The sequence below is a fragment of the Heterocephalus glaber genome, unplaced genomic scaffold, assembly GCF_053883595.1.
Source record: "Heterocephalus glaber isolate CG9 unplaced genomic scaffold, H.glaber_assembly_v1.0 deba00000331, whole genome shotgun sequence".
Lineage (NCBI taxonomy): Eukaryota > Metazoa > Chordata > Mammalia > Rodentia > Bathyergidae > Heterocephalus > Heterocephalus glaber.
In genome coordinates, this window is record NW_028258142.1 from 20,405,906 (window position 1) to 20,428,704 (window position 22,799).

Sequence of the window (22,799 nt, forward strand, 5' to 3'; positions counted from 1 at the left end):
ATAGTTAACAGGTAGTTACCCCAACCAACAAGTACATTTAGGTAGTACCATGTGTGACAATTGGTGCTCTCAGGTCTACTTACTTGAGGACGAGTTATTATTTACCATGAGAATGTGTATGTTATGCATTGTATAAAATGATGTGGTTTTATTTAGTCATTGGAGTCTCTTAGTGGATTGCTTGTGATATATATCATACTCTGGTTTAATGTTTATTCAGTAATAACATTCTTTTCCAACTCTGTGGAGCAGTTTTATGGATTGGAAGGAAATTTTGTTTTTAATTGTATTTTCCCAACACTCTCATCAGCTTACTTGGATTCTCTTTCATATCGTGAAAAGGACTAAACTGTTACTTATTTTAAATAACCTTCTTCCTAAATCCTCCAATTTTTTCCACTTTATTAATTAATTGGCTCCTTCCATTCTTCAGGACATAGCTCAGATATAATCTCCCTAAAGACAACTTTCTTGACCACCCTCTATAAGAAAGCAGCTCCTTCCAAGAACTCTTTATCACATCATCTCCTTCACGTCTTTCAGGGTAATTAGCACAACCTGCAGTTACTGTATTCATTGATTTCATGGTGTGTTTACATTTTTCTCCACTAAAATGCAGCTACAGAAGAAAGAGACTTGACTCTAATGCTAACCCTTTGTCCTGTTTTCAGCTGAATCCTTTATTTCTATGATAGATCAATGCCTACCATCATTTCATTTTTTATCAATATGTGGAGTCTCAGACTATAGTTTTAGCAGTGTTTGTATTTTATGAGCTTGTTAAATAATTATAGCAAGGGAAAAATACACGAAAAATGCACTTTCATACTTGAATAAAAATAGGCCCAAATTCTTATTTTTAAAGTAGGAATATCTACAGTGTTTAAAGAAAAACTGTGGTGCAGACCCCAGCCAAAGGGCTGCCTGGAAAACAGCTGTGCAGGCCCACAGGCCACAACCAGAGCCCTGCCCAGATAGCAGCAGCTTGGGTGCACAGGCCCCAGCCAAAGGCCCTTCCACACAACAGCTATGCAGGTGGACAGGCTCCAGTCAGAGGTACACTCAGACACAATTCTATCCTAAGTGTGCACAGGGCCCAGCCAGAACCCTGCCCAAACAACAGGGCACCACAGGGATCTAGAAGGTCACCATTTGGAACCCAGGAATTGGCACAGTGGTGAGAAGCCGAAAGAAAGCCTCTCTGAGGGTGGCTGAGAATTGAAGCCCAGTGGGTGAGCAAAATGTTGCCTCAACAAAGGCACAGCAGGCTGCGCCTGTTGAAATGAGAAGACATGTAAACAAGTCTCAAAAGCAGACTTCCAGATCACTGAAGGAAACCTCAAGGTGCAATGAGATGGGGCAATCTGAAACTCAAAAACTTGGACTCACTGAACTGCCAATGAAAGATGATCTGGAAAAAATAAAATCAGAAATAATATCTCAGATACCAACAGAGATTGTGTCCATAGTAAAAGACATGATTAATAACTCTAGAGCAGAAATAGATACAAAATAGAGGAGCTGAGGAACATGGTGGAATCCCAACGTAGGAAACAAATGGAATCCATAAAACAGATGCAAACAGATATCCAGGACATTAAAAACTCCATTGAAAGTTTAAGCAGCAGAATGAGACAATATGAGGACAGAATTATCAGATATAGAAATGAGGATTGCAATTAGTGACCAGGAAAAGAAAAATTTCTTCAAAATGCTAAGGGACCGGGGCTGGGGATTTAGCTCAGTGGTTCTGGTGCCTGCCTCCCAAGTGCAAGGTCCCGAGTTCAATCCCTGGTACCAAAAAACAAAACAAAACAACTAAGGGACCATGACTAATAAATCCAGCAGCTGCTAGATTATTCAGAGAAGAATAACATAAGACTGATTGAAGTCAGTGAAGAAACAGGAGATAGTGTAAATGACATTAAAAATATTGTTCACAGAAGTAATGGTAGAAAACTTCCCAAGTAGGGGAAAAGAACTTGACATACAGATAAGTGAGGCATATAGGACTCCAGCTCGCCCTGATCAAAAAAGAATCTACACCTCAGCATATAATAGTTAAGATTCCAGAAACCCAACAGACAAACAAAATACTACAAGCAGTTAGAGAAAAGAAACAAATCACATACAAAGAAAAGCCTATCAGAATCACAGCAGACTTCTCAACACAAATCCTCAAGTCAAGAAGACCCTGGAGTGAAGTATTTCAAGCCCTAAAAGAAAACAGCTTCCAACCTAGATTGATGTACCCTGTAAAACTGTCTTTCAAAATTAATGAATAAATAAGATACTTCCATGACAAAGAACATCTGAGGAACTACACGAATACCAAACCAGCCCTCCAAAAAATTTAAAACAATATCCAAGGAAAACACAATGAGGATCACAACCCCAAGAAGCCCAGCAGAATAAATCCATCAGGCCAGACAAGAAATTAAAGGCAAAGGGGGAGAATCCAACCACACAGAAAGGTCATGACAAGGATCAGTCAATACATATTAGTTATAACCATCAATGTTAATGGTCTCAATTTACCAATCAAAAGAAATAGACTGGCAGAATGGGTCATGAAGCAAGATCCAACAATATGCTGCATATGAGAAATATACTTAATTCAAAAAGAAACTCATAGACTTAAAGGGTAGAAAGCAATACTCCATGCAACAGAACCACCAAAAAAGCAACAGTAGCTATCCTCTTTGCAGATAAAGTGGATTTCAAAACAACACTAATTAAGAGAGACAAAGGAAGCCACTACACCCTTGTAAAAGGGACCATCCAAGAGGAAGAGATGCCAGTGATAAATATATATGCACCAAACACCAGTGCACCCAACTATATATAAAACAAATATTAATGGACATGAAAAATCAAATATACACTAATATAATAGAAGTGGGGGACCTCAATACCCCCTGTCACAAATAGATAGATCAACTAGATTAAAAAATAAACAATGAAATACTAGAACTCAACCAAACTCTTGAACAAATGGACTTAACAAATGTCTACAGAGTATTCCACAGCACAAAATCAGAATACACATTCTTTTCAGCTGCACACGGGTCATTCTCCAAAGTAGACCACATATTTGCTCATAGAACATATTTAAGTAAGTGCAAAGGAATTGAAGTTATCCCCTGTATGTTATCAAATCATGGTGTGATAAAATTGGATATCAATAGCAAAAGAAACCACAAGAATTTCATAAACACATGGAAATTGAACAACACACTTCTGAACAACCAATGACTCAGAGTAGAAATTAAGAAATCAGACAGTTCCTACAATTAAATGGCAATGACAGTACAACATACCAGAATCTATGGGACACAATGAAAGCAGTCTTAAGAGGGAAATTCATAGCAGTGAATACGCATATTAGGAAAACAGAATGAGCCCAATTAAATAACCTGATGGTGAACCTCAAGCTTCTAGAAGAAGAAGAGCAGGACAAACCCAAAGCTCATACAAGGGAGGAAATTATAAAGATCAGAGGAGAAATCAATGCAATGGAGACTAAGAGAACGATACAAAAAAATCAATGAAGCCAAGAGTTGGTTCTTCGAAAGAATCAACAAAATTGACAAACCCTTAGCCAGCCTTGTCAGAAAAAGGAAAGAAAAGGCCCAAATCCATGCAATTAGGAATGAAAAGGGTGAAATTACAACAGACCCCTTTGAAATCCGGAGGATCATCAATACCTACTTCAAGAACCTATATGCCAGTAAGATGGAAAACATGGAAGAAATGGACAGATTTCTAGATATGTATGAATTACCAAAGTTGAACAAAGAAGACCTAAAATTTCTAAACAACCCAATATCAATCAACGATATTGAAAATGTAATTAAAAACTTACCAATGAAGAAAAACCCAGGTACTGCTGGCTTCACTTCTGAATTCTGCAAGTGATTTAGAGAAGAATTATTGCCATTACTGTTTAAACTCTTCAGTGAAACTGAAAGGGAAGCAATATTCCCAAATTCATTCCTAGAAACAAGCATCACGTTGATCTCAAAAGCAGAGAAAGACCCAACCGAAAAAGAGAACTATAGGCCAATCTCACTAATGAACATAGGTGAAAAAATCCTCAATAAAATACTTGCAAACAGAATGCAGAAGATCATCAAGAAGATTACACACCCTGACCAAGTGGGACTCATCCCAGGGATGCAGGGATGGTGCAACATACAGAAATCAATAAACATAATACAATATATAAATAGAGCCAAGGATGAAAAACATTTCAATAGATGCAGAAAAACCATTGAACAAAATCCAACATGCATTCATGATAAAATCTTACAGAAAATTTGAATAGATGGTCTCTACCTCAACCTGATAAAAGACATCTATGAAAAACCAACAGCCAGTTTCATACTAAATGGTCAAAAACAGAAATCCTTCATGCTAAAATCAGGAACAAGAGAAGGACACTGTCACCACTCTGATTAAATATGATTTTGGAAACATTAGCCACAGCAATTAGACAAAAGAAAGAAATAAAAGGAATAAAGATAGGAAACAAAGAAGTTAAATTGTCATTATTTGCAGATGACATGATACTCTATATAGAAGACCCCAAGAACTCTACCAAAAGTTTTCTAGACTTAATCACCAAATTCAGTAGAGTAGTTGGATACAAGGTCAATATACAAAAATTAATAGCTTTCCCGCACATGAACAACAGACTCACTGAGAGAGGAACTGGAGAAACAACTCCTTTCACAATAGAATCAGAAAAACTGAAATACCTAGGAATCAACCTTAAGAAAGGAACCAAAGACCTCTACTCTGAAAAGTACTGTACTCTGAAAAAAGAGATCAAAGAGGATATCAGAAAATGGAAAGATATCCTTTGCTCCTGGGTAGGAAGAACCAATATAGTGAAAATGGCCATACTTCCAAAACTGCTATATAGATTCTATGCAATCCCAATTGAAATTCCAACAGCATAACTTTTCTCAGAACTTGAGAAAACAATCCAAAAATTCATTTGGAACCAGAAGAGACTTAGAATAGCAAATGCAATTCTAGAGAACAATGTATCACAATCCCCAACTTGAAATTTTACTTCAAAGCTACTGTGATAAAAACAGCACGGTACTGGCAAAGAAATAGACCTGAGGATCAGTGAAATAGATTGGAAGTTGGAGAAACAACTCCAGACACACTCAGCCACCTCATATTCAACAAAGGAGCCAAACACCCTCACTGGAGCAAAGATAGCCTCTTTAATAAATGGTGCTAGAAAAATTAGGTTTCAACTTGCCATAGATTTAAACTAGACCTATATCTCTCACCATGCACTGAAGTAAAATCGAAGTGAATTAAAGATCTAGATGTTAAAACAAAAAAATACTAAACTGGCTGGAACAGAGGTTAGGTAGAACTCTTGGAGACACTGGCGTAGGAAAAGATTTCATGAACAAAACCTCAGTTGCAAGTGAACTCACAGAAAGAACCAACAAGTGGAATCTCATCTTATTAAAAAGCTTCTGCACAGCAAGAGAAATCACCAACAGAGTGAAGAGACGACGCACAATGTGGGAAGAAAATTTTCCCAGCTATTCAAGCTTTACCAGACAAAGGACTACTATCTAGAATATATAAAGAACTTTAAAAAATCAGACTGCCCCAAATTTAAAGAGCCAATCTAAAAATGGGCATCTGAAATGAACAGACATTTCTCAGATAAAGAAGTAGAAATAGCAAATAAACATGAAAAAATGTTCAGCATCACTAGTCATTTGAGAGATGAAAATAAAAACAATGCTGAGATTCCATCTCACCTCAGAAAGAATGGCTGTTATCAAGAAATCAACCAATAACAAGTGCTGGTGGGGCTGTGGGGAAAATGAACCCCTCTCCACTGTTGGGAGTGTAGACTGGTGCAACCAGTGTGGAAATCAGTATGGAGACACCTCAAAAAACTAGGATTAGAGGTCCCATTTGATCCAGCTATTTCCCTGCTGGGTATATTCCCAAAAGAATTACAAGGGATATATGTGCACCCATGTTCATAGCAGCACAGTTTGTAACAGGTAAAACTTAGAAACAGCCTAATTGGCCATCAACTGGAGACTGGATAAAGAAAATGTGTTGTTTTTCTTTATAAAATGGAATACTGCTCAGCCATAAAGAATGAGAAATTAAAGACATGTATAACTAAATGGATGCACATTGAGGCCATACTCTTAAGCGAAATAAATGGGGCATACATGTATAAATACTAAATAGCTTCTCTGCTGTGAGAAACTGCAAGTGTCAATAAGGACCAAAAGGTATAATAGATAATGTGAAATAGGAAGAAAAGGGGCAAAGGGGAGGGTGAAGTGGAAAGTATAGGGGAAAGGCAAAAAGAGGAAACCACCAACAGATCTAAGAAACAACCTACAATGTGGGATTTTTACCAGCTGTTCCTCAGACAATGGACTTCTCTAGAATATATAAAAAAACTTTAAAAAATGAGACTGCCCCAGATTTATAGACACAATTCAAAAATGAGCATTTGAAATGAAAAGACATTTCTCAATCAAAGAAGTAAAAGCATCAAATAAACATATGAAAAAATGTTCAAATGTTCAACACCACTGGTCATTCGAGTGATGCAGATGAAAACAACAGAGATTCCACCTCACTCCAGAAAGAATGGCTTCTATCAAGAAATCAACCAACAAAAAATGCTCATGGGGTTGTGGGGAGAAAGGAACCCTTCTCCATTGTTGGTGAGAGTGCAGACTGGTGAAACCACTGTGGAAATCAATATGGAGATATCTCAAAAAAATAGGATTAGACGTCTCATTTGACTGAGCTATTTCCCTTCTGGGTATCTTCCCAAAAGAATGAAAAGAATAATACCACAGTGATATATGTGCACCCATGTTCATAGTTACACAGTGTGTAATAAATAAAACTTGGAAACAGTCCAATTGCCCATCAAATGGAAACTGGATAAAGAAGATGTGTGTGCTTTTTTTAAAAAAATAAAATGGAGTACTACTCACCCAAGAAGAGAAATTAGAGACATTTATAGCTAAGTGGATGCACATTGAGACCATATACTCTTAAGTGAAATAAATAGGACACACATATGTAAATACTGGATAGTTTCTCTGGTGTGAGAAACTGAAAGTGAAAATAAGGATCAAAATGTGTAATATATAATGTGAAATAGGAAGAAAAAGTCCAACAAAGGGGAAGGGGAAGTGAGAGGGGCAGGTGAAAGGAAAGAAGGGAGAGGAATAAATATGAGAAAGGGAAAAAATGGAAACAAAGTCTTTGTAAATAGGGAGGGATGGATGGGTTGAAGGGAGGGCAGGGGAGTGGGAAAAAATAAGAACCAAGATATATAAAGGTACAGATTCTCAGTAATGAAAGTCATAATATTGTATACCTGAAATGTACCAGTAAAATTAATGACTTAAAAATCATTTTAAGAACACTTTTATGTTAATTATGGATACAGCTGGGGCCATTTGAATTGCAATGTTGAATAACAGGCCAATAGGAACATCAATTAGCCCTGAATAAATAGCATGGGACAAATGCCAAAAAAAAAAAAAAAAAAAAAGTGGAGACTCATATCACTCAGCAAATCTATTATGTTTCTGTATATCTTCATGAACAAAGAAGGGAACTTTTGTATGACTTTAAGAGAACAAAGGCTTTAGGATTTCTGATGACATTTGAGGGAAGGAAGCCTTAAAGTAGTGCTTTGCAACCTTAAGCATGCACCACTCTCCTGTGGAGTGCTTGTTTAACACACATTGCTGGGCCTCACCTTCAAAATTTCTCATTCAGTAGGCCTCGGATGTTATCCAAGAATTTGCATTTTCATAAGTTTCCAAGTGATGCTGATGCTTTGGTCCAAGCACAACACTCTGAGAACCACTGCTTTCAAGTGTTGCTAAAAGTAAAGGGAGTTTGTTTATAAAATCTTATGAGAGTTATCAATAGCTTTTTCAAAAGTTAAACAAATGGTTCATTTTTAATAGCCAACAAAATATTTTGCACGCTTCATTTTAAGGATTCCATCTTTATATTTTAGCTCTTATTGGTAGAGCAGGTCCTAGTTACACATATTATTTCATTAAATAACTGTAATCATATTCCAGGATAAATGTTATTATACTCACTTTACCCATGAATAACTTAAGCCTCAGAGTAGTTTGATTACTGTTCAGTAGTTCACACCTGGTCAGTGAAATGGATGGAGCTTCAATAGAACTCTCTAATTCCAGGATTAGAGGCCTATTTTCACTACCATACTTCTCAGCCTGAGAAATTAAAACTAATTTTAATTTAATACTAATGGTAACACCTTGGTTGTTAGAAGATTGATGTGAAATTACTTTTTACCTTGACATTAGAAGTAGAAGGCTGGTTAAAACAAAATCGGAGCAAAACAAAAGATCCTATCCTGGCAGACTGGCACACAGCTGTAATCTCAGCTACTCAGTAGGCTGAGGCAAGGGGATTTCAAGTTCAAGGCCAGCCTGGGCAATTTAGGAAGACTGTGTCCCAAAAGAAAAAAGGGCAGCTTTGTTACACAACAAAGATGGCAGCCAGCCTTTCTTACCAAGAGGGTTAAAACATTTTAAAGTTAACTATAGAAAAACACCAATTTCTAGTTGAGTCTTAGTAATTTATCTAAATTGCAAAAACAAATTGGCCTTTTTTTTGCTTAATTGCTTACATGCTTTAATGAATTCTCTATGAAGAGACACCAAGACTAAAAAAGTTATTAGTATCCCAGAAACACCCTGATTACCCTAGAAATCTCTGAAAAACTAGTAACAAGAAGTTAGTAACTGAGTTCATAATTATTTCCTTTTCTCTAAACCAAAATTGATGGCCAGTAGAAAGACATTGAAATCCAGTGCAGACTGACACTATTTATAAGGACTTGATATTTTAGACTTGTATTGCACCATTCATGCTAGGATCATAAAAATGGTGGTTAAAATTTATACCATGTTAGTCTGATTAACACTGAGATGGGTAAAAATAAAGGATTGAGGAGAAATATTTATTTCACAAAGGTAGGGTCTTTAATATACAGAAAGCTGCATAAATCTGCAGATGTTCTAATTAGATTCAGCTGAACTGCTTTACAATGCAGGATAACATGGATTTACTCTGCCAGCCACTAAGAATAACTTTTCTGATGAAAAAACAAGGTTCAAGCTCCAATATTGAAACATAAAATACCCTAGCCCAGGGAATAGATTCCTTTCACATCAATTTCTTCATTGGCTCAGATTCTTGCAACACTGAAGCTACTTCTTTATTATAAGACTTAAACAGAATTTTAAATGGTACCCTAATGGTACTCTTCTCTTACCTGGAACCCTATTTTCTGTTAATAGTCAAGCATTAATCTTAGATCATGAGAACACTATCAAACAAGTTATTCATGTGGTATTTAATTACAGCAAACGAGTAGTTTAGGCTATGAGAAAATCTGGCTCATACAGATGACATTAAGGATGTAATTCATGGAGTATTTTTGTTAATTGAGTTCCTTTTTTCTTGAATATTTGTCAGTTTTTAATTTCCTGTGTCCTGGCAGGGTAAATCTGTGTTGTCCTGCATTCATAAAGAAGTAGTTTAGTGAATCTTTTCAGAGCCTTTGCTGAGGCCCAAGTTATAGCCAGGGTGAAAAACAGACCCACCTCTGGACTGGGGACCCTACTTGATCTCCAAAGGCATGGAGATCCCTTTGGTATCTAACTTCGAAAAGTTCGTTCAGCACCAGAATGTTTTATGCTTCCATAGATCCCTAAACTATGGTTGTAAGATTCAGCTGGGCATTTTGATTTAACTGTTTCTCATCGTAGAAGGCAAGATGAGGGAGAATGTTCTTTACAAAGGGTATTGAGGGAAAAGTGTGACAGATGCTGTGTCTTGAACCTCATGTTCCATTGACTTTCCCTTAGATAAACCACCCTTTGGTCAATATTCCCTGAATTATATTTGATAAGCCAACCTATTCTCCTTAATTAAAATGTTGGCAAGCAGTCTTCATGTGAATTTATGCCAAGCATTTGTTATAATTTCCATGTTTTATGACTTCCCATTTTGAATAGTGAAAAAATAATTTCATAAACCCTTCTGAAAGGCAGCCTCTTGTAAACACAAATTTTATTTCCCTCATAATCTTTTTGGATATCTGTGAATTTGTGCAGAACAAAAAAAATACATTGCTCAAATATGCCATGTTTTAATTTATTAATAAAAACAATATAGCTGTGAAAGGCATTTGCAGGAAATTGATTTAAGATAGATGTTACTGTGATATAAGCATTAGTTTGCAACATTAAGAACAATGAACATGGAAAATCAATATTATTTATAGACTTAGCAGCTACCTATTACTGTAGAATCTGAGTCAGGAATAATATAAAGACTGTAGACCCAGATCCCAGCATTTGCATTTAACTCTTGTTTGTTAAATGTATAAGTCAGATTATTTTGTTTCATATACAACACACACACACACACACAAACACACACACACACACAGAGTCAGGATGTAATAATAAACTGATTAGTGATGTAAAAAATCCCAACAGTGCTTGTAATGTAATCCACAAGGAACTCAATAAATATGAATTTCTACTGCCCATCCATCTTCCTTCTCATGTCTTGGACATGTTCCTTCGTTTCTTCACTTTCATCAAAGGATAGTTTGGGAATTAAAAGGAGATGGAGTTGTGTTAAAACTTATTAGAATGCTTTGCACCACATTGCATAGGGAAATTTTGGCAGATGAGTTTGAACATGGTTAAAATGAATATAAGAATGATTTGTACCTTTTCACATTCCAAGATAGTTTTCTTATTAGCATAGATCCTGGAGATGCAGCTGCACAGAGGAGAAAGCTAGGAGACATTTCAGGAGATCTAGGTCTTCAATGGATCACTTCATACTTTGTCAGGCTGAGAAGGAAAATATGTGAACTCTAAGAATATGTCCAGCTACCTCTTCTTTTCCATTAACTACTTAGTATGACTCAGGCTCTACTTGTCTGGAGCTTCCAGCCTATGATGAATAATCTTTCAGTCTTTATTTTTTTAGTTTATAAATTGAATGCCATAGGAATATCAAAGATTGACTCCAGTTCATCCCTTGATTCACTGTTCCAAGGTTTACTTAGCCAAGGTCACTATTGGGATACTTTCCTTGCTAAAAATACAAAATTCTGTCTTTATTATATGTTCTAAGGTGAGAAACTTGCCCCTTACTCTTTATCTTTTGATCTCTCTACACAGGAAGAGCTGGCCCTGGTAAATTGAATCCTAGAAGTAAAATAGTGCTGTTATTGAGTGGTGCATGTACCTGAATCTGGCAGAGGGATTTTAGAAATTGCCAACATGGTTATGAGGAGAAAGAAAAGTAGATATTATTTCCATTACCTCTTTTGAACTAAAGAAATCACATTGTGGTGGCAGGCTTTCCTTCAAACCTAAATTCAATAGACACTTATTTGATCTCCCTTTGCTCATTTTCACTTGCACATCATCTCAGTTGTGTGGCATATATCAGAGAAAAGACTCCTGCTTTTTGCCTTTAAATCTTTGACAAGATAACTAAAGAATGAAGTTTTAGATTGACTATTATCTCACTATATCGACCCGAAGTTAAACAGTATCTCCTTCACTTTGTGTTTTCTAGACTTAGCAGTCTAGGCAGAATTAAAGCTCATTAGCAAGCTCCAGAGGCCCTCTGGACCTTTTTTTTTTTTTGGCAGAGAGCATGATGTCACAGTTTTCTTCCTCTGATAGAATCTGGAGAGAGCTGAGACCACACAGGTCAGGGGGAGGGACATGCAACACGAAGCAGCCCTATTGTCCCTTCACTTGGTAACAGTCTCACAGTACAGCAACACATTCAGCTCCCAGGATAAAAGCAGGTGTTTTGCTTTAATTAAGGCCAACAAAGACTTCTGTTTCCAATAGGCTTATATTTTTAGACACCAAGGTAAGAAAGAAGAGTACATCACCCCATTCTGTGCATAAAAATAATGATTCAGGATGAACTGCATAATTAAGAATTGAAAGGGGGAAATGCAATTCAATTAAAACTGACAGAATAATACACAGAATCAATGGCTTTATTTGGTGTTTAATGATGATACTGTTTTCATTTCATTATACATGAGTCATAACCAGCTTTGCCTTGGTTTAATTGTATTCTTTACAGAGTGAACCGAAGTATGCAATTTAGAGTAGACTCATCAATTAAAAAGAGGCTTATTTAAGATTATCATAAATTGATCCCTAAGACTGAAACCAAATGTTTCTGTTTCCAATACATTAATTTATTGGAATGATGAAAAATTTTAGGCAGAACTGAGAGAAACATTGGTAGGGGGAGATAAAGAGTGGTATACAGGGTAAAGACTGATTTCCATGAAAAAATGACAGTAGTATGATTTTCAGTGGGGAAATGATATGGCAATGTATTTTTGATCCAGTGAGCTGTACAGAACATGATGGGATTTTAGGCTGGAGAGGAAATGCTAGATTGAGCTGCTTATATGAAATGAATCACGGTATTGCCACAAAATCAAGTGTAACAGGAAGATATCATTTCTCCATGTGGCCTTATATCCATTTGGATTTGTGAATTGGTTCATGAGCTCCAAAGAAAGCAGAAAAAAGAGTTAAATATTGGTAATAAGGCCACTTGAGTATTTCATGGAATTAATGTGGAATATAGAACATTGTACTGTTGGGCACATTCACTGCAATGAAACTTGATGTTTTAGTCAGTGGGGTAAGTGTGGTATGTACCATATACTAGTGCTCTATGAACCTTCCTGAAATCCAGGATGAATTAGCAGTAAATACTAAATGATTAAAGGGTCATGATCTGATAGGTTGGTCATAACAAAGTATCCACTTGTGTAATTTCATTAGTCATGTAGATAAAAGTTTCATATTTTCCATGCTTTACTATAGTGTACTGTATAAACATATTAAAAGACTCTCACCCGTGACAACCCTGTGCTCAAGAGCTGATCACAGATTGGTTGGAGGAACAGTACTCTAATTTTTCCCTCATCCTGGCATCAAAGGGGCCACCCAACTGAACAGGATGCCTGGGACTGCCCACCTAAGATGTATTTATATAGATTGATCTTCCCGTAGTAAATACATCCTTCTAACTAAGATCTATTTTATAATCTCATAATAATCTGACTGTGCCATGCTAGATCAACTGTCTACAATAGTGATTCTTTTATAGTGATCTGGAGGGGACAGATAAGAAAGAAAAGAGAAAATTATACCTAAGAGTTTTAAAGCTTGCAAAGCAAATAAAAAAATTCTGTGCTTTGTCAGTGTGGAATATGATCTTAAATTTATAATGAGTCATCTGTAAAAATCATGTTTATGTCATCATAAAATTTTCTTATATCACTTTAGTTTTTTTTGTTTTTAGACATTGAAAAAAGAGTCAACATATGGATCAGCAAGGTTTTTCAGATATTCATCTGGATTATCCCTTAAATGCCTAACTTAAATTTGATCTTCAAAGCCAGATATATGGGTAAATATGTACATATAAAATATTAATTTTGTACATATACAAATAATTTTAAATAGTCATAATTAAATTGCTTTTGCTCTTTTCAATTTCAAAGATTGCTGTTGGCAAATTGTATAGTTTTCATAGGTAATTAAAAATAAGAAATATCACTTATAAAGAGGATAAAATGATAAACAGGAAATAGGATATATGTGATTTGTATCCTAGTTTTGAAAAATGAACATTGACTCATTATTCGGTACAACCTGTTCAGTACAACTGTTATTCGGTACAACCTGTGCATAGCACAGTTCACTCTCTAGACAGTCATGTAGGGCTGCAGTTAGTTGCCATGGTGCAATCAGTTATGCCACCTTTTTTAGTATTCAAGTAAATGTCCTTGATCTTGCTGTGCTGTGCTGGTAGAGCAAGTGAGTCACTGATAGGAGACCCTATATTTTTTAGGAGTTCTGGTATTTATTCACTCATTCATTCATTCTTACACTCAAGAAATAGATTCTGAGCATCCTGTATGATTTAAATATTATACTAAGTGGTAGATATTTCAATAAACATTTTATAGCACTTATCATATGCCAAACATTGACTCATGTAATTTTCATAATCACTTTATAAGGCATATTTATTTCTCTCCTTTTACAGGTGAGTAAAATAAATCACAGGGAGGTAGAAGAACTTGCCTAAGGTCACACAGCTAGTAAGTAACAGAGCTGAGATTAGAACCTAGACAGTCTGGCTCCAGAGCCCATGCTCTTAACCATAACATAGAATCTATGCCCTGCTGGAATTTACAATCCAGAGAAGATGCAGATAATAAACAGTTTAAAAAAAGAGAGAGAGAGAAACAAAGGTGGGCTGGACTGATAGGGCTGTGAAGGGAACAAACAAGGAAATGAAAAATAATGGTTTGCTGCATAGGGTGATCAGGGAAGTAACAAGTAAGCTGAGGCAGGAAGGGTAAGAAAGAACCAGCCCAGGGCAGGGATGAGAAAGTATCCAGGCCAAAGGAAGGTTTCTAAATGCTCAAGAAATCTGGCAGGGCCTTGAGGCTCAAGCTGGTAGCATTGTGCTTGGCACTGTCATTTCCAGATGGGTGGGCCAGAGCAGAAGGACTCCAGAGTGACTGGAAGCACTTTCACTTTGAGATAGGGAAAGCTTTTCTCCCTGATGGGACACAATGTTTCTTGGAGTACGGGGAGTTTAAATGGGTGGGAAGTAAGGAGAGTAGAGATAGAGGCGAGTCCCAGAGAAGCCTCAGGGAAACAGCCAGTCCCCAGGAATCTTGAAGACACTGAGATCAGGGGTGACCTGTTCCCTGCACCTTGGATGACCTATATCCCTGCCCATGGGAGCAGCACCCCCTCCCACCAGTGGAACTGGGAATGTGTTATATGTATTTAAGTGAGGCCATGAAAAGCTTCACAGAGACACTGGTGCCCCAGCCTGCCACTGAAGCCAAACAGCTCCTGGTCCTCACGGACAAAAAGAGTGGAGAGAACAGGCAAGCTTGAAGGGATAACGTGGAAATAGGAGATGTCTCTGGAGATTTTGTGTAGGTGGAAGACAAATGCCCTTAGCAGTGTTTTAGTACTGTGAAAGGCCCCCTCTCCCCAGAAAGTAAGGTCACCCCTAGGAAAAGGGGAACTGCTGATTGTTAGGGATTAATTGCCTGTCACCCCTGCAAAATGGAGGCTCAAAAGGGAAGGGGAGTCATGGAAAAAGCAGTTGGTTGCTTGTACATCTGAGTTTGTGGACTAAACTGCCTACCTGCTTCATGTGGAGGCATCTTCTAGATTTGCTAAAAATTCACCTGCAGCAAATATCCCCACTATTGGTTGATTACAAATGCTGAGATTAAAGCCAAAGCATCTGGAGGCAACATGTGTAACCCTGTGGGAGAACTGCTGAGCAAAAATGAGGTCAGCTCTTAGAAGTCACTGTTAGTTTTGGAAATATCAGTGGGCTGTGATAAAGCTGAATTTGAAAAAGTGTAGGAGAATGTTTTAAAGCCTCTGGGCAGATAAAAGGTAGTCTGCAGAAAAAAGGGAGAATAGGTGAAGGCATCCTTAGAGGTTTAAAAAAATTGTTAATTTTTAGTAAATTAAATTATTGATTTCCAGAAGGATAACTAGAAAGAGGGAGTTCTGAAAATATTTTTTATAGTTTCCAACTTGGACTATGATTTTTCTAAATGAACTAATACTCTCTTGAGAAAAGAAAGGGCAATTTTAGCAGTGCCCACTAAACATGAGCCCGCTAAACTCCTTTAAGAAATAGCTACCAAGGAAAAAGTGAGTTCAGCATTCTTTTTTTTTTTTTTTTTGAGTTCAATATTCTTAAAGGTGCCTTTTCCTATTTTGCCAACGATGTACCCTCACACATAGGGCTGGAGGTTCTTTGCCTGGAGAGAGAGTAGGGAGTAAGAATTCTCCCAAGCCTAGTGCACAGTTTTAAAGGGGCTGGTTTCTAAGATTATTAGAAAATACGTGTTGACCTTCAAATGTTTTTGCTTTGCTTTTATAAAAAAATTACCATTTTCCACAGACAACCCAGATCATAATGGGTGTTCTAGGGGTCCCAGGATACCAGGAAAGACCCTGAGAGCATAGACAAGTCCCAGATGGTGCCCATTTGCTCACTGAAACAGACATCCAATATCAAGACTAATGACTATGACTAGGAATTGGGTAGGGAACCAGCAGCCAAAGACAGCTGCTTACACAGTTAGTGAGAATCTTCAGAGTCATGTCTGTTAATGCATTTGGAAGGAACAGTCTTACTGCTGTATGGATAATTAACTGAAGCAAAGGAAGTATTTATTACAAAATATGTTAAATCCATTGTACCAGTTTAAATGGTTTTATAATTTTCTCTAGCATTGTTTACCTGGGTGAGTAGAGGCATAGAAAGAATACTATAGGAAAGGATGGTGAATACCGAGAATGGCATCTATAGATGAAAAGTTATAGGAGGTTGTAGAATTTTAATAGAGAGGAATGATTATTTTATGAGTTTATTTCAACAAATACAAAGCACATTTAATAAAACATTAACACTGTGATTGGAATATAGTATTTTTTAATTTCAGAAGTTGGAGGTGGCACAAAGTTTAGAGTTAATGAGGATAGGATGTGATCAGGATCATCTATGACCCAGATGATATAGAGAAAGTTGCTGGAGGTAAGGAGATCAAGGGACCAAAAGTCAGGAGGTGGGCTGGGTTATCTATATATCTATATCTGTATCTCTATCTATCTATCTATCTATCTATCTATCTATCTATCTATCTATCGGGCACCAAAAAAAGTCATTAAGATGCAGAGAAAGATGACAGCTCAGATCTTAAATTTGATATAATAGTTAATGTTTATTCAATGCTTACCAAGCGCCAGGCTCTGTTCTAAGAGCTTTGTAGATTATTGTTATCTCCATTTTTTTTAGTTGATGAAAATGAGGCTTACAAAAGTAGATAAATTTAAGTGACATCACAAATGAGTGTCAAGCCTGGCTCACAGATCCAGGCAGTTTGGTCCCTGCTGTCCTATATCTGTGAATGGTGTGATTGTAGGACAGGAAGGCAGTGGCTATATTATGAACCTTTATGAGGCAGGAGATGTTTCGAGGAAAAGAGGAAGTAGTCATTCTGAAAAACTCAAACTCTTGGCCTTGTGGTATGAGAGGCGTGAATGATGGAATAGAATCCATTGCAAGATGGTTGCAGATTCCTGACAGCAGTTTCTCCAAGGAGATCAGGTTCCTATTAAGGCAAGGAGGTGGGAGCGACATTCTAAGAAGAGATAGAGGATTTTGGAAGACTACAAGGTCCAGTCAGAAAAAGGGAAGTTAGGCAGGGTGAGAGTTATCTGGCACAGGGTGTGGTATGAGGAGATCTGTGATGATGGCCCAATGAATTTAGATTCTGGCAGCACTGCTGTAAACACTCTGTGGGCTCTAACTCCCTTGAGACAGCAAGTGATGGTACAGTGGCTGAACTTCTTTGCTAGGGCTGCCATAACAAAGCTCCCAGAGAGCTAAAAATCCCAAAAATTTACCATCATACTTGTTGTGAAGGTTAGAAATCCAGTACAGTATAGGTGTCAGCCGGATTGGCTCCTTCTGAAGGCTGTGGAGATAATCTGTTCCATGACTCTACTAGCTGGCAATCTTTGGTGTTTCTTGGTGAATGGAAGCATCACTGTGATCTCTGCCTTCCTCAAGTGGCTGTCTGTGTGTGTGTGTGTGTATCTTTGTCCAAATTTCCCTTTTATAAGGAGGCCAATCATATTGGATTACAGCCTACCCCATGATGTTATCTTAAGAACTGACTACATCCACAATGATCCTATTTCCAAATAAGGACACCTTCTGAGGTACTGGGGGTTGGGGCTGCAATATATAAATTTTTGGAGGATGTAATTCAGCCCATAGCATTGGGTATCGGGGCACTGGTTAACCCTGTCTGCTCCTCTTTGATTCTATGTCTTATGAGCACCTGAGCATTCAAGGCATTTTACTAGGTGTATTAATCTGGTTTTGTTACTATAATGAAATACCTGAGCATTTTAGTTACTTTTCTGTCACTGGGACAAAAATACCTGACACACACAACTTAGATGAGAGATTTATTTTGACTCACAGTTTTGTCCACCATTGGCTGGCTCCAAGGCAGAAAAAGCATGACAGAACAGCATGAGTAAGGTATGCTGTTCACCACATAGCAGCCAGGAAAGGGGTGAGGGGTCTGGGGCAAGAATACACTCTTCCACATCACACCCTCAGTGATCCACCTCCAACCAGGCCCCATCTCCTAACAAAACATTCAGCTACTGAATTCATCAATGGATGGGTCCACTGATAAGTACAGTGGCTCCATAATCTAATCATCTTCCAAATTCATGAGATTTTGGTGGACATTTTATATCTTGCCTATAACACTGAGGAAGGCTACTTCTTAAAGGAAGGAGACCTTTTTTTGGTTCATGGTTCTTGAAGTAAAAGGTCTAGGGGCCTCATGTAGTGAAAGATTTCTTGCTGGCCGGGTCCTTGTGGGGGGCAAAGTGTATTTTTCTATGTGTGTCTATTCCCTGTCCTTTTCTTACTAGGATTCAATCACCCAAATAACCATATCACATTCCCAAGGTCTAATCTCTAAACTTCATAGTTGGATTAAATTTGTCTCTCAATAACATTAATATATCACTTTGGAGATTTACCTCCTAATCAGTTCTGGGAGATAAACCATACCACTAAATATACAAGGAAAATACAAATGAATGAAACAAAATCCCTGGCTTCAAAGTTCCAGACTTAGGGTAGGAAGGGAAATTAAGAAGGTTACAAAAAACTCAGATACCTAAAACACAAATATGATTTTGATGAATGCTATGAGATACAAGGAGACTGTTACATAAATTACAAGCTCAGTTGAGAAGGGGAGTGGAGACTTGCAGCTAGTTTGGCTTAGTTTTCTTTCTTTAAATGTAAAAAATCTCAGTATCAAAAATGTTAAAAAACTTGCTGAAGGTCTACCAATGAGAAGTCTGCTCTTTCAGTTATATTATGTATATAAATTCACGTGCAGGCCCATTTTCTACGATGTCAAATGTCTCTGAAATGTATTATTTCAAAAAATTATTTTTATGTAACTTTTTAGGAAAAGATTAAATGAGCTCATGAGCATAAAGTGGAAAGTAATGTTTAGAAGCCATAGACTCTTACAAAGTGACTGTGCTGTTGACTACATATTGACTGCAGATATTCTACCACCCACTATCTACAGGTGCCAATCTCCCTACAGTTATACCCAATTTTTATAATATGTATTTGATGCCAAAATGCATAGTGAGTTTCTTGAATCAAAATAAGACCCTTAACCACCTTGAACCTCCCTAGTCTCTTTTTCCTTCAATATACTTCATCTTCCTAAGAGATCAGAGGAGCCTAGCTTGGAGAAATGGCTGGGTTTTAGCCAAAAGCCTGGGTTTTCAATGGACACATAAACAGTGACTATTGACAATATAGTTTCAAATTTAAAAAATAAAGCATCCAACTGGGAACTACTTGATAACCATGAGGAGCAAAATGTCTGTCCTGAGTTTCCTAGGTAGTTATGGGTGGATTTGGTGTAGATTGTGATACATGGTAGAAAATCTAAAAAAGAGAGGATATTTTGGTTTAGAATGAAACTTTCCCAAGACAGTAAAATTCTCTTAGGACCATGCCAAGAGTGTTGTGGACTCATCAGTGCAACATAAAATTTCTGACTTACTGTGAGAGAAAAATAGAAATGGCTTAATTATGAAAACTTTAAAGGAGTTAAGAGTTCTGGGTTCAAGATGGGTCTGGTTCTTGTTCTCAGAGTTCCAGAGTGTGCTGTAAACTTAGGCCTGGCTATGATCCTGCCCTTGAGGATGAATCTGCTACCTGTTTTCACCAATGAGGAACAATAAACAGATAATATACTATCAATCTTCTGATTTGGAAAAGAAATTCAGTAGAAAGAAGTACTACTTTTATGGTTCAAAATTTGTGAATTATATATAATAACAGTTAATAATTAAGTTCTTATAGTTGTTTGTCTACTTATTGATGTCAAGTAATAGAGTAGCAAATCCTTATCTTCTCTTTTGCTCTTTCTTCTTTCCTTCACTGATAAGATATTTGGATGCCTGGTACAAGTTAGTTTCTAAAATGTGTTCAGTGTATCTCAGGAATATGAAGATGAGAAAAATAGACACAGTCCTATTCCTCAGCCTAGAGAGGAAGGTGGATAGTAATAACATATCCAGAAATACAATTGCAAATGGTAACAAGATATACAAGGAAAAAGGAAGAGAATTGTGAGAATCTGTGAAAATATATAAAAGGGTAGCTGATCTAGAATGTGTAGGTAGGGAAGACTTCCTTGAGGAAATAATGTTTGTATTGAGTGCAAGACAGTGTAGAGACCTTAACATGTACAGTGTGGGATGGGAGTTGGGACATGGGCAAAAAGTTTCCAGGTGGAGAATAACAAGTGCAGAGCACTTGAGAAGAGTGAGTAAAGGAGAACAGAACTGAAAGAAGAGCACTGTGGCTGTGACATCAGAGCAAGCAGGAGAGAGGCAGGGGAGAGGGATGGTAGTACAGCAGGGATCACATCAGGCAAGGGGTGGTAAACTGAACAATGGTAAGCTATTATAATTTTTAAGTGTGGAGTGAGATAATAATGTAATCAGTTATCAGCACCGCTGCACTGTGGAGAATCAACAAGATTAAGGCCCAAGAAAATGGGGAGAACAGGAAAGAGAGGATCTTCCAGAGAAAGGATAGAGATAGATGAAGAGAGTTGAGTCAAGAAATATTGAAGAACTAAAGTAGTTTTGTAAGGGCCTTTTTTACACTTGACATATGGATCTCTTTCTACATTTCAAAAATGTAGGTCTCCTTAAGAGTCCTCATAGTAGTTCTTTATATAGATCAATGGTAGCATATTCAATAACCTATTAATTTTGTCAATTATAAATTACTCTGCAAAGAATATCTTTTATATAGTAATTCTCTGGTTATTCTCTTAATGAAAATATTGATCCCAAACTAACTCCCAGAAACATTGTACTAGTTAGCTCTCTCACTAATAGTGCATAAGAATTCCATTTTCCATCCTCTTGTCAAGCTAGTGTATTGCCAGTCTTTTTAATTTTAGCTAGATAATAGGTAAAGGAAATTCAGTATTTTAATTTGCATTTTTCATTACTAGTGCGATTGTTCATCTTTTTATGTGTTTATTGACCACCTATATGTATCTTTTTATGGATTATCTATTTCTTTTGACCATTCATATTCAAGGATGTTCTTTTCCTTGTTAAATAGCACTTTTGTAACCTTTTGTCATATGCATGTTGTAAAACTATTTGTTAGTCTTTTAACCTCATTAACAGAATTTTCTAGTTTCGTTTGGTTCATACATATATATTTATATTACTTTTAAATAGTTGAGTCTGTCAACTGTCAGTATTTTTTTTTATGGTAGTACCTTTGTTGATCTATTCAAAAGGCCTTACTCCAAGGCCAGAAAAATATTTTCCAATACTTTATTTTTCTATTGTGAATATTTAGAATTCAGCATGAGGAATAAAGGAGGAATACTTATGTATTTAGCAAGTAAGTAGGCAATTGTACCAATATCTTTTGTTGAATAGCTACTGTTTCCCTTTATCCTTTGAAATGCTATCATTTTTATTTATAAAATCTCCAAATACATTAGTTTAATTCTGAACTTTGCTTTGTTTCTGATCTCTCATTCTGTGCCAGATTCATGCTGTTTTAATTACTGTTATTTTGTACCACAATTTTTATATCTAGTGGTTCAATTTTATGCACATTATTCATCTTTGTCAGATTTTCCTAGTTTTTGTAAAATATTTACTCTTTAAAATGGATTTTAGAGTAATTTTGCCAAGTTATATAAAAATATCCTGTTGAGACTTTGGTAGGGATTAAATTACATTTATAGATTAACTTTACTCTAGCATCCTGGGTCATTACAGATATCTTCAAATAGTGATTGAAATAATTTAACTTGGGTTCAAGTAAAGTGCCAATATATTTGCCATATATTGTGACCAATATTTCAGAAACACATGAGAAATTGGCAAGCCACTATTGTGGAATTCACTAACTCACTATAAAGTTCTAGATGATTTATTCATTCAACAAATATTTACTGAGCTTAGACATATGGTAGGCACTGTTCAAAGTGCTGGGAGACAATGGTGGCAAGACAGATTCCCATTCCCATATTCTAGAGAGGAAAGATAGCAGCTCTTTTTCCCTACAGATGGGATGGAGGTAAGGGTGGGAAGGTCACAGTGACTACAGACAACTCTTTCCAAAAATATTTACTTAAGAGAAATATAGGAGCTTGGGTGGCATGTGATCATGGGAGCAAAGAAAGTCTTTATATTATCTCCAGATTTGAAGACATTAGAATATAGTTATGTGCTGCAGCATGATTTCCTGAAAGCGAGGAAATAAATATATTAAAGAGAAAGGAGGTGCTTGCAGTATCCAATTCCTTGAAGGTGAGAATAGATAGAATGTATTCTGCAAGTATAGTGTTAACTTTTGAGAGGAGGAGAAAATTAATAAAAGGAAATTCAGAGAGTAGGCCAAATACAAGTGGATTAATATTTATTATTGAAAGTGAGGAGGAACTTATGAAGGGGCAATAACCAAAATTATAATATTTTACTAAT

General features: G+C 36.7%; 1 protein-coding gene across 4 annotated transcripts in view; it reads right to left on the reverse strand.

Moving 5' to 3' along the window:
- Cdh20 (cadherin 20) overlaps positions 1-22,799 on the reverse strand; it is a 248,265-nt gene that overhangs the window by 153,932 nt on the left and 71,534 nt on the right. For 2 of the 4 annotated variants that reach the window (XM_021239250.2, XM_087191927.1), the window contains exons 2-3: positions 10,824-10,949; positions 7,790-7,915 (exon numbers count right to left, since the gene is read on the reverse strand). The exons of the other annotated variants lie outside the window; for them this stretch is intronic. The gene's annotated coding sequence lies outside the window, so the exon portion shown is untranslated. The remainder of the gene's footprint in view (positions 1-7,789; positions 7,916-10,823; positions 10,950-22,799) is intronic. 4 annotated transcript variants of the gene reach the window in all.